The sequence below is a fragment of the Lathyrus oleraceus genome, chromosome 1, assembly GCF_024323335.1.
Source record: "Lathyrus oleraceus cultivar Zhongwan6 chromosome 1, CAAS_Psat_ZW6_1.0, whole genome shotgun sequence".
NCBI classification, from domain to species: Eukaryota; Viridiplantae; Streptophyta; class Magnoliopsida; order Fabales; family Fabaceae; genus Lathyrus; species Lathyrus oleraceus.
Genome location: NC_066579.1, coordinates 446,329,308 through 446,345,615, shown reverse-complemented (window position 1 = coordinate 446,345,615; position 16,308 = coordinate 446,329,308). Strand labels below are relative to the sequence as shown.

General features: G+C 38.8%; 1 non-coding gene across 1 annotated transcript; it reads right to left on the bottom strand.

Moving 5' to 3' along the window:
* Positions 1–6,630: 6,630 nt before the first annotated feature.
* Positions 6,631–6,737, bottom strand: LOC127116321 (small nucleolar RNA R71). The gene has a single exon (XR_007801273.1). It is a non-coding gene; the product is annotated as a small nucleolar RNA R71 (small nucleolar RNA).
* Between the last annotated feature and the right edge of the window lie 9,571 nt (positions 6,738–16,308).

The following is a 16,308-nucleotide window of genomic DNA, read 5'->3' as shown; positions in this document are numbered from 1 at the left end:
TCAACCTTCTCTTTAACTCTTGAAAACCTTCTTCACATTTTGAATCCCAAACAAACGCTTGCCCCTTCCTAGTCAACATCGTCAACGGTAACGCCAACTTAGAAAATCCCTCAATGAACTTCCTATAATAACCTGCAAGTCCAAGAAAACTCCTTATCTCAGAAACTGACTTCGGAGCTTCCCACTTAGATACCGCTTCTATCTTAGAAGGATCAACAGCAACACCACCTCTTGAAATCACATGACCAAGAAAACTAACCTCTTCTAACCAAAATTCACATTTAGAGAGTTTAGCAAATAACTTCTTTTCTCGTAGAACTTCTAAAACCACTCTCAAATGCTCAGCATGCTCTTCTTCAGATTTCGAATACACCAAAATGTCGTCAATAAACACCACAACAAACTGATCTAGGTACGGATGGAAAATCCTATTCATGTACTCCATAAATACTCCAGGCGCATTAGTCACGCCAAAAGGCATTACAGAATACTCATAATGTCCATACCTTGTTCTGAAAGCAGTCTTCTGAATATCCTCAACTTTCACACGTATCTGATGATATCCCGATCTCAAATCTATTTTGCTGAACACACTCGCACCAACCAACTGGTCCATTAAATCATCAATCCTCGGCAAAGGATACCGATTCTTGATCGTCACTTTATTCAGTTGCCTGTAGTCCACACACAACCTCATAGTACCTTCTTTCTTCTTAACTAATAACACTGGTGCACCCCACGGTGACACACTCGGACGAATAAATTTCTTATCCAACAGATCTTCCAGCTGACTCTTCAATTCAGCTAACTCAACAGCAGACATACGATACGGAGCCATCGATATCGGTCTAGTACCAGGTACTAAATCAATCGAGAACTCAACTTCACGCTCTGGTGGTAATTCATTCACTTCTTCTGGAAACACATCAGGAAAATCACACACCACGGCTAGATCACAAATCGCCAGTTTATCTTTAGCCTCTAAAGTCGCTAACAGCATAAACAACTCCGCCCCGTCTGCTACTTCCTCATTCACCTGCCTGGCTGATAGAAACAAACTCTTTCCTTCCTCAGCCTCAGGAAATATCACAGTCTTATCAAAACAGTTGATAGAAACTCGGTTAAACACCAACCAGTTCATACCCAAGATAACATCAATCTGCACTAACGGAAGACACACAAGGTCTATCCCAAAGTCTCTACCAAAAATACTCAAAGGACAATTCAAACAAACTGAAGTAGTAGTCACTGAACCCTTCGCAGGAGTATCAATCACCATACTTCCAAGCATCTCAGATATCTCTAACTTAAGTTTCACAGCACAATCCAAAGATATAAAGGAATGAGTAGCACCGGTGTCAATAATAGCTACAAGAGGAAAGCCATTAATATAACACGTACCTCGGATCAAACGATCATCTGCAGAAGTCTCAGAACCCGATAAAGCAAAGACCTTGCCTCCTGACTGATTCTCTTTCTTCGGCTTAGGACACTGTGGACTGATATGACCCAACTCTCCACAGTTGAAACAAGTCACAGTCTTCAACCGGCACTCTGCAGCCAAGTGACCACCTTTGCCACACTTGAAACACTTCATCTCAGCACTGGTACACTCATGGACACGATGTCCAGCCCGACCACATCTATAACACTTAGCAGGAGCACTAGAGTCTCCCCCACTAGGCCTCTTCATCCCACTCTGCTTCTGGAAACCCTTGCCAGCTGCATACGGTTTTCCACGATCATTCTGATTCTTGCCTTTCCTATCAACTCTCTGTTGATAGCTCTCTGCTCTGGCTTTGGAATCCTGTTCAAAAATCCTGCAACAGTCAACCAAGTCAGAAAACACTCTGATCCGCTGATATCCAATAGCCTGTTTGATCTCAGGACGCAGCCCGTTCTCAAACTTCACACATTTCGAAAATTCTCCAGCAGCCTCATTATAGGGAGTATAATACTTTGACAGCTCTGTGAACTTAGCAGCATACTCAGTAACAGACTTGTTACCCTGCTTCAATTCCAAGAATTCTATCTCTTTCTTTCCTCTGACATCCTCTGGAAAGTACTTCCTCAGGAATCTCTCTCTGAACACAGCCCAAGTGATTTCAGCATTCCCAGCAGTTTCCAACTCAGTGCGGGTAGCAACCCACCAATCATCAGCTTCTTCTGACAGCATATGCGTACCGAACCTGACCTTCTGGTTATCGGCACATTCAGTCACTCGGAAGATCCTCTCTATCTCCTTCAACCACTTCTGAGCGCCATCTGGATCGTATGCTCCCTTGAACATTGGAGGATTGTTCTTCTGGAACTCACTCAGTTGACGAGCAGCTCCCATTCCCACAACATTCGGATTTCCTCCAAGTACTCCAGCTAGCATACCCAGAGCCTCAGCAATCGCAGCATCATCCCTACCTCTTCCAGCCATCTCTATTCTGAAAACCCAAACAAACTAAAACAATAAGTACTGATAGGGTTACACAACACCTATCCCGTACAGGGGAAACAGAATAATTACGACTCGACTCGACCGACTATGCTCTGATACCACTAATGTAACACCCTTCTAAAATACCCCAAATATTTAATTAAAAATAATAAACATATAACAATCAGAGTAATTATGCCCTTCAAGGGTGTCACACACAATATTCCACCATATTCAACAATATGACGGTCATGCTCTTTTATTTATTCAAAACATAAACATTTGCATAAAACGCAGCAGATAGAGATCTCCTCAATCATGTAAAACATGTAACATTCACTTGTAAATTATTCAACAACATAAAACGTCCCATCCCGATGTTACATCTATCAGAGCACGACCCACTAAGGAGACTACACTAGACTCCAAGCATTCGCTTCTACTCAACTCATTTCTCGTTACCTGAAAAATGGTTGTAAGGGTGAGTTCCTCAATCAATATAATAAGCATTATAGAATATAATGTCATGTTAAGTAACTTAACACATTAATCACCCTAATCGCAACATACAATCAGTAACAGCACATCAGCTCAACATCAATATACAGCACAAGTATAATCTCAAATCATACTCCATAACAACACAAACACACGTATAATATTGGAATACATCCATTCATATTATACGCCATACATACATTATGCAATGAGACTCCACACATGCGGTACCGACTATTCTTGAACATATAGTTCAAGCTCACCGATCCCTCCAGATACGGCTACTAAGCTCACTAGTCCCACTCATTTGAGACCTATTGACTCACTCACTAATTCCTCACCATGGGAATTAGCTACAGCCCCGAAGGCTAGACTATGCACACTAATCATCTAGCATGCAAACATCAACAACAAACCCACAATGGTTCACTCACTAATTCCTCACCATGGGAATTAGCTACAGCCCCGAAGGCTATGCTATGCACGCTAATCATCTAGCAATGCAGCATCAACAACAATTCACAACGGATATATGCTCACACTCTAAGCCATACAACAGTCCATTCACACATACATGCATAATACATACATTCACATCATTATGCATACCATCATACATCATCAACACATGTATCAACACATCATTATCATGTAAATCAATTAAACACAGTATTAGCACACTCTACTAATACCTATACTGCTCAAAACAGCGGGAAATAATCCCTATTACATCATACGCCAACATAGGCCAACTCTCAATTATGTACACAACATTAAAAAGCCAATTTTTCCACTCTGCAACAGTGTTAACCGGTTAACGCCCTGGGTTAACCGGTTAACGCAGGCAAAACACGCTCACTGCCCAAAACTTAACAGTGTTAACCGGTTAACGCCCTGGGTTAACCGGTTAACGCAGGCAAAACAGCACTAATTCTCAATTCGTAACAGTGTTAACCGGTTAACGCCCTGGGTTAACCGGTTAACGCAGACAAAATAGCAGTTCCTGCGCTAACACAAAGCAGAATGCAGAATTCTCCGCATTTTCCGCCGTTGGAGGACTTCCGGACCTCCGATTCCAATTCCGTAAAAAGCTATACGTTAGGGAAATTACAACACACTCAATTACAGATTCAATTTCGGTTTCAACACAACTTATCCAACTCAATTATTCAGCATTCAAGAATCCCAATTAGAGTCAATTCAACGGTTTATCACTACCCATTACATGCTAACCCATAATACCCATTAAACGACGATAAACCCCCCTTACCTGAGTTAATCCGGCAAAATCTCTAAGCTCCAAGCTCTTCTCCAACCTTTGCTCTCTGGTTCTTCCTCTTTGCCCCTTTTCCTCTTTCACGATCGCTTCTCTGCTTTTCACGTAAAACCTTTTTACTCCAAATGGGCTCTTTCTCTTATTTCCAAGATATATATATTTTCCAAAATAATAATAATAATCCAATAATATTTCCAATTAATTAATTAAATTAATAAATATTATATTAATTCAAATTAAATAATTAGCCTTATTTTATCGGGGTGTTACAACAGCTACTGGTACGTTCGCCTCTGCTTCGCCTAGCGAAGGCTTAGCGAATATTCGCTACAGGCTCGCTTAGCGATGTGCTAGCGAGCGGCCACGGATTTTGAATTTGGCAATCGTACCGTCTCCGGAACCTGGAATTTTATGACATTGAATTACAGGCACAGCATGGATAGCATTCATGATGTTCAGGCATACTTAAATTTGCATGTGAAATCAGATTACATATCAAAATTTAATCATGATGCGTTATGTATGTAACGATTATCAATTGGAAGCATATAACAGTGATAATACGCAAACCTGTTTGCAATTGCTATGTTGAACGGGACTGATCACTCTGGGTATCGGATTGAGCTGGGCGGTGGTAGCTTCGAGGCGGGTGAGCGGCCTTCAGGGTTTCCGTCTTCCGAATTCTCTGGATCAGCAGGGTTTCTGTGCCAGGGTTTCCGTTCTTTTCCGTCCGTCTCGGTCTGTCCATTTTCGTGGCTGAGGTGCCTGGTATTTATAGTAGTAGTGGTGGTGACCTAATGGGCTTAAGATGAGGTCCAAAACTTCAGATTTTCGCAAGCTTCGCTAGGCGAAGGAATTGCTCGCCTAGCGAGCAAGCTAGTTCTGGGCTTTTTCTGGATCTGATGCTTCGCTGGGCGAGTGTCATGATGAAGTGTTCGCTAGGCGAAGTAATTGCTCGCCTAGCGAGCAAGCTGTTTTGGGCCACCTTTGGATTGGGCCCGTTGTGAGCTGGGCTTTCGTTCCTTTAGAGTCGGTGCCTTGCAAACAAGTCGGAATGCCTTGACAGATGCCTTGTAGTATCAACGGGCAAATTTTGGGGTATGACAATGATCAATATCGTTGTGTTTGTTTGTATTACCATGTCTGGCTAAATCTTTCAAAGGTTAGAATGTAAGGACCGTGTTAAAGAGATGTTTCACATATTGAATATGTAGAAATGTATTAAAGGCTGCTTTGATTTTTAATTCGAGTTTTCTGAAACAAACTTGGTTTGTTTTAACTACTCAAGGAGTGTGAAAGCACCCTGGCTTAGTTAATTAGGAATTTTTATCACTTTAAGGAAAAACGATTTATGAAACTGTTTTCGAACGCGTTGATAGATTTAAAATCAGGAAACTCCTTGGGTAAACTTTCCAAATCAAAATCACTTTTCAACTAAGTTTACGAGTCTTATTTCTTAAAAATAAGTTTACTACTTTAGCAATCTGCGCACCTTTTATAAGTGACAATAAAAGGCCTTAATTTAAGGGTAAACTCGGTTCTGAATACGCGAAAGCGACAGTTCCTGTTAAATGGATTCTTTTCAAGAGTAGAAAATATTGCCCCATAAGTAGTTCTATTTAGACAATCAAAACATCGTTTAATTGACGTGAAATACATTCAAACCTGTCTTTATCTGCACTGTATTTATTATTTCCTTTATTTACTGTTATTTTGCGACATCAATATCTCTTTTGTACTGCCTTAACTAAACATCGTAACAATAGTAATCGATAGATTGACGATTTGGTCTCTGTGGGATCGATATTCTTTTATATTACTTTGACGCGATTCGTACACTTGCGAATAGAGCGATCAATTTTTTGGCGCCGTTGTCGGGGACCAACTTTGTTAAATTCATACCCTGTTGTTACACCTTCTAGACTAAGGCATTATTAGCCGGTAAATGCGAAGAACCCGTAGTACCAAAAATTTAGTAGATCCTTTAGCGGAACCCGAATGTTACACTCGTACACGCCTCTTACTCATCCGAATTAAGAAAGCTATGGCCGAGAATCGCGACCGGAGACCTCTTAAGGAATTTGCCCAACCCTCTGACGAGGAACCTAGTTCTAGTATAGTAAACCCCCTCATTCCTGCCAACAATTTCGAACTAAAACCATCTTTACTGCAATTAGTGCAATAGAACCAATTCGCGGGTCTCGCTACTGAGAACCCAAATTAACATTTAAAAGTATTTATCCAACTGGCCGACACTTTTAAATCCAACGGTGCTTCACCTGATGCGACCCGTTTAAGATTATTTCCTTTCTCCCTTAGGGATAGAGCACGTTCATGGTTAGATTCACTTCCAGCTAATTCAATAACTACCTGGGAAGACCTTAGGAGAGTACTCCTTGCTAGATATTTTCCCCCCAGTAAGACTATTGTTCTTCGAAACCAAATAACTAGATTTACTCAAAACCAAGGAGAATCACTTTTTGAAGCTTGGGAGAGATATAAAGAGCTGTTAAGAGTTTGTCCATACCATGGCCTAGAATAATGGCTGATCGTTCATACCTTCTACAATAGACTCCATTATAACACAAAGATGAGCATCGACGCTGCCGCTGGTGGCACACTGATGAACAAACCTTACCCTGAAGCTTGTGACCTAATTGAGGATATGGCCTAAAACCATTACCAATGGGGAACTGAACGAGCATCAATAGAGAAAAACAAAACCCAAGGTGAAATGCATGAGATAAGCTCTATGGACATAATGCAGGCGAAAATGGACGCTTTAGCCCTTAAGGTCGAACATATTTCTACAAACACTAACACCGCAACGGTAGTCCACACAGAGTGTGAACTTTGTGGATCTAAAGGACATGAATCGGCGGAATGTAACCTTTTGAACGACCTGAACACCGACCAAGTGAATTACGCCCAAGGTAACCCATTTTCAAACACCTACAACCCTGGATGGAAGAATCACCCGAATTTTTCCTATAAAAACCAGAACCCTATCCAAAATTATGCACCTCAAAGACCACAAGGTTATCAAGCCCAAAAACCAAATTAACCTATGCAAGTTGTGCCCTAGAAGCCTAACCTTGAGAAGATCATGGAAAGCTTTATATCAGGCCAGACTCAGCAAAATAAAGAACTTCTAAACCAGAACATTCACGTAAACGAACTGATAACGCAATTAGGGACCAAGGTTGATCATATAATCACTCACAACAAGATGCTTGAAACCCATATCTCACAGGTAGCACAAAACCAAGCCCCACAAACTACACCTGGAGGACAATTCCCTGGACAACCTCAACTCAACCCTCGAGGGCAAGCTAACGCTATCTCATTACGAAGTGGGACCGCTTACGAAGGGCCTCATAACCCAGCAATGAGCGAGTCCAAAGCTTCTAAAGAAAATATACCTACAAACCAAGGAGAAGAACCAGTGGAACCCAAAAAACAAACCGACCAAGAAGGAGAAGCCAAGGATAAAACTTACAAACCACCACCCCCGTACAAACCACCAATCCCATATCCGCAAAGACTTAAACAAACCAAAATCAATAACCAATACCAAAAGTTTATAAAAGTAATAGAGAAGCTTCATGTAGAGATTCCTTTCACCGAAGCCATCACCCAAATTCCATCTTACGCCAAATTTCTCAAAGACATCTTAACCAACAAGCGTAGGCTTGACGATCCCAAACCCTTGGAATGCAACTTTATTTCCGTAAATAAACTTGCTAAGAAGGAGAAAGACCCTGGGAGTTTTTCTATACCTTGCATTCTAGGGAGTCATGTGATCGACAAAGCTTTCCTAGACTTAGGTGCTAGTGTGAGTTTAATGCCCCTAGCTGTGTGTAAAAGGTTAAACTTAGGAGAATTACAACCAACTAAGATGTCCCTCCAATTAGCCGATAGGCCTATTAAGTATCTTGTAGGCATTTTAGAAGACATCCCAGTTAGGATCGGTCAACTTTATATCCCGACATACTTTGTGGTCATGGATATCAAGGAAGACGACGATATCCCTATCCTTTTAGGTAGACCATTTTTATCAATAGCCGGAGCTATAATAGATGTTAAAAGAGGAAAATTAACTTTCGAAGTAGGGGATGAAAAGATAGAGTTTATTCTTTCAAAGTTCCTGATGGAACCAATCATAGGAGACGCATGTTACGCGATTGATATCACAGATGAATGCATAAGGGAATTTGATCAAGAAGAACCTGCGATCGAACCATTTTTAAAACCGAATGAAAAGGATGACGAGCTAAAGGAAACAAAACCTCACACTAACAAATGTTTGGCCCTTACTCCGGACCTTTCACCAAATTCTCAAAAACCAGCTCAAGAACTTAAGGAATTGCCCAAGAACCTAAGATATGAGTTTTTGGATAAAGAAATGAACCGTCCAGTAATAGTTAGTGCCACCTTAAACCATGACGAGACAAACCAACTCTTGAATGTTTTACGAAGATACCCATCTGCCTTAGGATACAACATCTCTGATTTAAAAGGTATAAGCCCATCCGTGTGTATGCATAGGATCTCGCTAGAGGAAGATTCAAAACCTTCCAGAGAACATCATAGAAGAATCAACCCTGTAATGAGTGAGGTGGTAAAGAAGGAAGTCCTTAAACTTCTAGAAGCTGGTATAATCTATCAGATCTCCGATAGTAAATGGGTAAGTCATGTACATATGGTACCCAAAAAGGGAGGCATCACAGTCGTGCAGAACAAGGAGGGCGAGCATGTGGCCAAACGTATAGAAGGCGAATGGCGTATGTGCATAGACTATAGGAAACTCAATAAGGCAACTAGGAAAGAAGATTTCCCCCTTCCATTCATAGATCAAATGCTTGAGTGTCTTGCCATACACTCTTACTTTTGTTATCTGGATGGATATTCTGGATTTTTCCAAATACCCATACACCCCGAGGATCAAGAGAAAACAACCTTCACCTGTCCTTACGGAACATTTGCTTACAGACGAATGCCGTTTGGACTCTGCAATGCACCATCAACTTTCCAACGTTGTATGATGTCAATCATCGCAGATTATCTCGACGGAATTATGGAAGTATTCATGGATGATTTCTCGGTATGTGGGTTTGACTTTGAGAATTGCCTCACTAATCGAAGGATCAATCCTGTTCCTTTTATGTTTTCACATATGTCCGCCATTCTTAAAAAGGGAGGAACCATTTCTTTTGGTGGTTTAATTACTTCTATTGCTAGAGCGTTAAATCTTAACGTTGAGTTAGCCACCTTAGAACCACTTCCTCACCGCACCATTAACTTAATTTTTTTGAAGGATATGAAATTATGCAAGGTGCGGCAAGCAGGTGGTTATAACCTCATGATCCATGGTGTAGCTATACCCATTGTTGTTTTACCTTGCTCTCAGTGTACAGACGTGCGACATGTAAGGAACTGGACGTATGATCTCGATGCTCCACCTTTTACCGGTCCTTTGCCACCTAATATTCCTATGGACGATAGGCAAGGGACCAATGATGAGTATGATCGGCGCGACCAGTCACCTGCTCATGATATTCCTACTGCATCACCTGCACATACTGCACTTTCTTCTTCTAACCATTTTGCAGGTACCGCTCCCGGTTTTTACATCATTGAGAAGACGTGGCGCGAGCACCTGGCTCGAGAGGAAAGGCGTGACACCCTTCTGAATACCATAAACCAACAATTGACAGATAATATGAGTTTTATGGTATCCTCCAAGCAACGTAGTGGGCAAGCACATCGGACTATCATTGAGTTCTTACTTGCAATCACTAATGAGCAGCATCGCCAACGACAGGCTACTGAGCGTCACTTCGCACTTATCGAGGCCAACCAAGGGTCTCTCTTAGGTCGCTCTAGGCAGCTGCATGAAGGACTTAGTACTCGTAGTAGGCGTCGTCGACAAAGGCATCCTGACCAGGGCGATGACGATGACGGTACCGGAGATCACCCATAGTTCTCTCTCTCTCTTTTCCAGGTTACTCCTATCCTATCTCATATCGAAACATTGAGGATAATGTTCGGTTTAAGTATGGGAGGAGAATGTTTATCACTTTTTATCACTTTCCTTTATTTTTAGTATGTTTTGTGCGTTTTAGTTGTTTGCCTTTTCTTTTCAATAAAATAACATGTGTTTGACGAGTCATCTGTGTAGTGTATCCGTATTTCTCCCATTTCTTTAACCTTACCAAAAAAAATGTGAGCAAAGATCACAGTGCATCTTGAATATTCAGGCTATAAGACAGGTTTATGACGGGACGTAAAAGACTTGGGAAAACTTTTTCTAAAAATCGATATTGTCTTAACACCGTATGCTTCATGATTATAAGAGTCGATCTCGATACCCCATATATTGTGGCCCTAATTTTTGTTCCAAATAAGTCCTTAAGTAGTTTATCCTCGCAGTCGGCTCCGGCTTAAGCATGCTCTACGTAGGGGACCGATGAAAATAAGTGAATGATCACAAAGATTCCTGCTTTGTTCTCTAGTTGTAAGAAAATCCGGGCTAGGTGACTCTCACACGATCATATAAGCCAGCAAAATAAAGACATTTGCGAAACATGCAAAAGAAAAATATATATATATATATATATATATATATATATATATATATATATATATATATATATATATATATATATATATATATATATATATATATATATATATATATATATATATATATATATATATATATATATATATATATATATATATATATATATATATAATAATAATAATAATAATAATATGCCTATTGTTGGTTGGTTCAGAGGTATCTGGTGCTGAACTTGGTAGGATGGATTGCGATCCAAACCCCCACAACTACAAATTGAGTTAAATAAATGGGTTACACCAACTTATGTACTAGAGCCCCATGCTTAAGATCATAATCACTAACCGGTCACCTTACTTAGAGTATGTACGGATAACGGGCTTAATGTGATTGCACCTGAATGAAAAGGACTTGAAGAAGATGAAAAAAAGACCTAGGTATGGTTGGGTGATGTGGATTGATTTGTATAGAAACAAAGCCTATGATTGCATTTGCGGGAAGTGTCACTACAATATCCTTAGTTCGATTCGTTAGTACCTATCGATACATTCCTTGAATGAACTGATAATCCTTTTTGCCTTGAATTAACTCTGGTTGATACTGTTTTTTCTTGCATGAGCTATAAATAGTTTTGCTTGAGGACAAGCAAAGGTTTAAGTGTGGGAGAATTTGATCACACTGAATCACACCGCGTTTTTGACTCGGATTTCACATGTTTATTAGGTCTTTATTACCATTTTGTTTGTGTTATACTCTCTTTTATGCTGTTTTCAGATATTTAGTTCTTTCGGGACCTTTTTAGAAGAAACGAAGCAAAAAGACCAAAAATTAGGGTTTTTCGGCAAATATTGTACACATGGCGTTATGCATGGCGGCCACTATAGGAGAAGCCATGACACATCATCCCTCAACCAGGAGGTAACCTCCACGATCCCATGAACTTTCCCATTCACACACATGGTGGGCGTCATGAAGGGATGGCGGGCGCCACCTTTGCATTTCACGTTCCCACTAAGGAGAAGTAGAATGGCATCATGGTCTTTGCAAGCTGCTGAATTCCTCTATAAATAGGGCGTTCTAGTTCATTTCCAAATCATCCAACTTAGTTTACAACACTAAGACTATATTATCATCTGTAAAAGCGGTAATCTGTCACATCGAGGGGTTATCGCACCGTAGTGTAATTGAGTTGGAGCACTTTGATTTTGTTGTCGTCTTTATCTTTAAAGTCAAAGGTTTATTTTCCTTGTACCAGATTTAAAGCCTCCATTTGAAGCAGGTTCTAATTTAATCGATTTTATTTATTTTACTTGTCATGCTTTACTTTATTTAATTTCTTGTTATGCTTTACTTTATTTAATTCCTGTCATTGTCTTTACTTTATTTAAATTTCTCGCCATTATCTTTATTGCTCGTTTTAATTATTTTACACACTTTACTTGTTCTTTACGCCTTACATTCTAAAATAACTTTTCATCATGATCAATATCGTTGTGTTTGTTTATATTATCATGTCTGGCTAAATCTTTCAAAGGTTAGAATGTAAGGATCACGGTTAAAGAGATGTTTCACATATTGAATCAGTAGAAATGTTTTAAAGGCTGTTTTGATTTTTAATTCGAGTTTTCTGAAACAAACTTGGTTAGTTTTAACTACTCAAGGAATGCGAAAGCACCTTGGCTTAGTTAATTAGGAATTTTTATCACTTTAAGGAAAAACGATTTATGAAACTATTTTCGGACACGTTGATAGATTTAAAATCAGGAAACTCCTTGGGTAAACTTTCCAAATCAAAATCACTTTTCAACTAAGTTTACGAGTCTTATTTCTTAAAAATAAGCTTCCTACTTCAGCGTTCTGCGCACCTTTTATAAGTGACAATAAAAGACCTTAATTTAAGGGTAAACTCGATTCTGAATACGCGAAAGCGACAGTTCCTATTAAATAGATTCTTTTCAACAGTAGAAAATATTGCCCTATAAGTAGTTCTATTTAGACAATCGAAACATCGTTTAACTGACGTGAAATACATTCAAACATGTCTTTATCTGCATTGTATTTATTATTTCCTTTATTTACTGTTATTTTGCAACATCAATATCTCTTTTGTACCGCCTTAGATAAACATCGTAACAATAGTAATCGATAGATTGACGATTTGGTCTCTGTGGGATCGATATTCTTTTATATTACTCTAATGTGATTCGTGCACTTGCGAATAGAGCGATCAGTCCCCCACTTCGTTAACTCCAACTGTTGAGCCATTAATTTACGATCTCCTTCCGAGTTTATGGAAAATCTATTTTGAGTCCTAATTTTCCGAAGTTGTAGCTTTTGATTGAAACACTAGAAATTTGAAAGGTTGAAAGTGATATGTGCTAATGGGCATGCAATAGGAACTAAAGTGTAAGAGAGATTTTTGAAAAATGATTTGAATGAGGTCCAATGAACAGTTTTGAAAATTCCCTCTATTTTGCAATAAAAATGCGTGCAAAGAAAAGGAAAAGTGGGTGGATGTTTGGGTGCTAGCAGTAAATGACATTTAATTCATTTACTAAATCTGCAATTCTCATCTAGCGAGACAAAGCGAGAAATCAGTGAGAACAAATAGAATTGTCTCGCTTGGTGAAAAAATTGCTCGCCTGGGGAGTTTTCCAGATTTCTATTTTTCTACAGAATTTTTCACATGAATTTGTATTCCACTTCCACTCTTTTTATATCGACTATGCAAGAATTTTTCTAAAAACTCACAAAGTTAGGTTGCCTCCCAACAAGCGCCTGTTTAACGTTGTTAGATCATTGTCTGTTATGTGATTAAGAGATCAGCTGGTGAGGTTGTTGTGGTGAATTGATCAATCTCACCACCTAGACATTATTTTGAATTTTATTCTTTGGGATTCCCGTCCTCTTTTGAAGCTGATTCTTCCAAATTCTTTACATCGCACACTGTCATTTTTGTAAGCATATTGCTTACTGACTTGATAAGTTTGGAGAAACCATTACTCACTTGCTTGGAAGATTTAGTTTGTTCATGTTTCAACTCTTCTAATGTCCTTCTAAGAATAAGAGCTTTTGTTGACGCGCCTTGCTCATTCAAGCATTCCTCAACCCTTGTTGATTTCTCTGCTTGTTTTGACTGATGTTTTTGCACATCCATGATCATTTCACGAGCCGCGTCCAAGTTAAAACAAATTCATTTTTCTCTTGGATTCTACATTGCTTTAAACAGGTTAAAACTCACTTCTTCATCTTAGAATCAAACCTGTATTATACCATCATTAGCACCAATCATCATTCGTGCGGTTTTCATGAATGGTCGACCCAAGATTAGGGGAGTATCGTCATCCTCTTTTTTCCAGTACCACAAAATCAATAGGAAACAAAATTTTATCCACCTTGATCAGAACATCTTCAGCTATGTCGAATGGTCGTGTAAGGATTTGTCAGCTAGCTGCAATGTCATCTTTGTATCTTCATTTCCAAATCACCTATCTGCATGATTACTAATAATGGTATCAGATTTATACTTGAGACAATATCAATCAACATTTTTCTTATGTTCACGCTTCTTATTATGACAGATCATGACATGACCATGATCTTTCTCTTTTTATGGAATGGTTCTATGAATGATTGCACTACAACTTGCATATAAATGAATAGTCTCATAATCCATATACCTTCTTTTTTTGTAAGAATGTCCTTCATTTAGAGTATGTCAACATCTGTTCCAAAGCTTCTACAAATGGGATATTTATTTGCAACCGTTTGAAAATATCCAGAAACCTTGCATACTGCCTTTCCTTGTCTTTCTTAACATGAGCTTGAGGATACATAAGATCTTTCATTGCCATACTCTTCATCTTTTCTTTTCCTTTCTTATGATTTTTCAGTTTCTACTCATCACTCATTTTTTTCTTATTATTTTCTATTTCATTTTCAACTAATGCTTCTTTATTATTTTTTTCTTCTTCCTTCTCCTCCTCAATTTCTTTTATCTCTCACTCTTGTTTTTCAAACACAACTCTTTCTTTATTTTAACTTATTGTTGATCAACTAATTATTTTGCAATTTTCCCAACTTGTGTTTAAATATTCCTTATCGAAGCATCAAAATTTTTCTGATTCGCAATTGACATTTGCATAAACTGATTCAATGTGTCTTCTAACTTTGAAGTTTTGTCCGAATGTAGACAATTCTGATTGAAGTTCTGATAAGGATTCTGCCTGTTTGACGACCCTACATATTGTCTCAGACCTTGACCATAAATCGTGTTGTTTCCGTATTGATAACCCTAATTACCTTGATATGTTGCTTTCCTTTGTTGTTGATTCCCCATATAATTCACTTCTTCATCAGTTGGAGTACAAAAGCCATTAGAATGATCAACTATGAGAAGTTCATAAAAAGATATTTGTGGTGCATCTGCTTGAATTGTTATGGAAGTTTTGAAAGTTTCTTGGCGAGTTCTTCCACTGTTTGAGTAAGTAACTTATTTTGAGCCAAGATTGCATCATTCGTTCCTAACTCAATAATACCAGCTTTTTCATCGTGATGCACCTCTATTATAGTGGGCTTGATGATCATTAAGTGCCATCCGATTAATGATGGCTATTGTATCCTCTGCACTCTTAGACATCAAGGAACCAGTTGTTGTTGCATTTAACAAAAGTTTAGGATGCGCCTGAAGTCTGTTGCGGAAAATGTGAAGTTGTGTAATATCATTGAAACCGTGATTGGGACATTTTCTCAACATAGACTTGTAATTCTCTCATGCTTCTTAAAGTGTTTATGTAGAACCTTGGGCAAACACGGTAACTGCGGTCTTTGCATCCATGGACTTGTTATGCGGAAATAACCGATTAAGAAGCTTTTCTTCAAGAATGTTCCAGTTGGTCATGATGTGCTCTGGCTGGTCTATATACCAATCCTTAGCTTTACCAATCAAAGAATGAGGAAAGAGTATCATAAATATGGATTTCTCTTTTGCTTCAGAAGCTCCAAGTGTACCGACCAATTCATAGAATTTGGAGAGATGAGTGAAAGGATCTTCTTGATCAAGATTGGAGAAAGGATTCTCATAAATAATCTAAAATAATCATGTCTTCATCTCTGCTTTCCTGGAATTTGTATGAGTTTTAGCTATGTGAGCCAATCGCCTCGGGCTTTTGTGACATGGTATACTTTCAACTATGTATGGGTTGTTATTGATGATATTTCTGGTGTTGTCTTTGACCTCAGCCATAACTTGCTCTTGTTGTGGAGAAGAATTTAATGTATAAGGCTTTCCTTGTTGCTTGGCTAGTTTTTTTTTCCGTCTTCTAGTTTTGTTGTTGTTCCTTTGGATTGTCCTTTTGATCTTTGTATCAAAAAGAAGTTGATCTTCCGTATTTTTACCTCACATACATAGAATTTACAAACTAACCACACAAGTGAGCAACATGATATGTAAAAATATCTGTACAGTATAAAGTTTGCAAAATTTCTTAAACATATATGAATTGTTGCAATGCTTATAACATC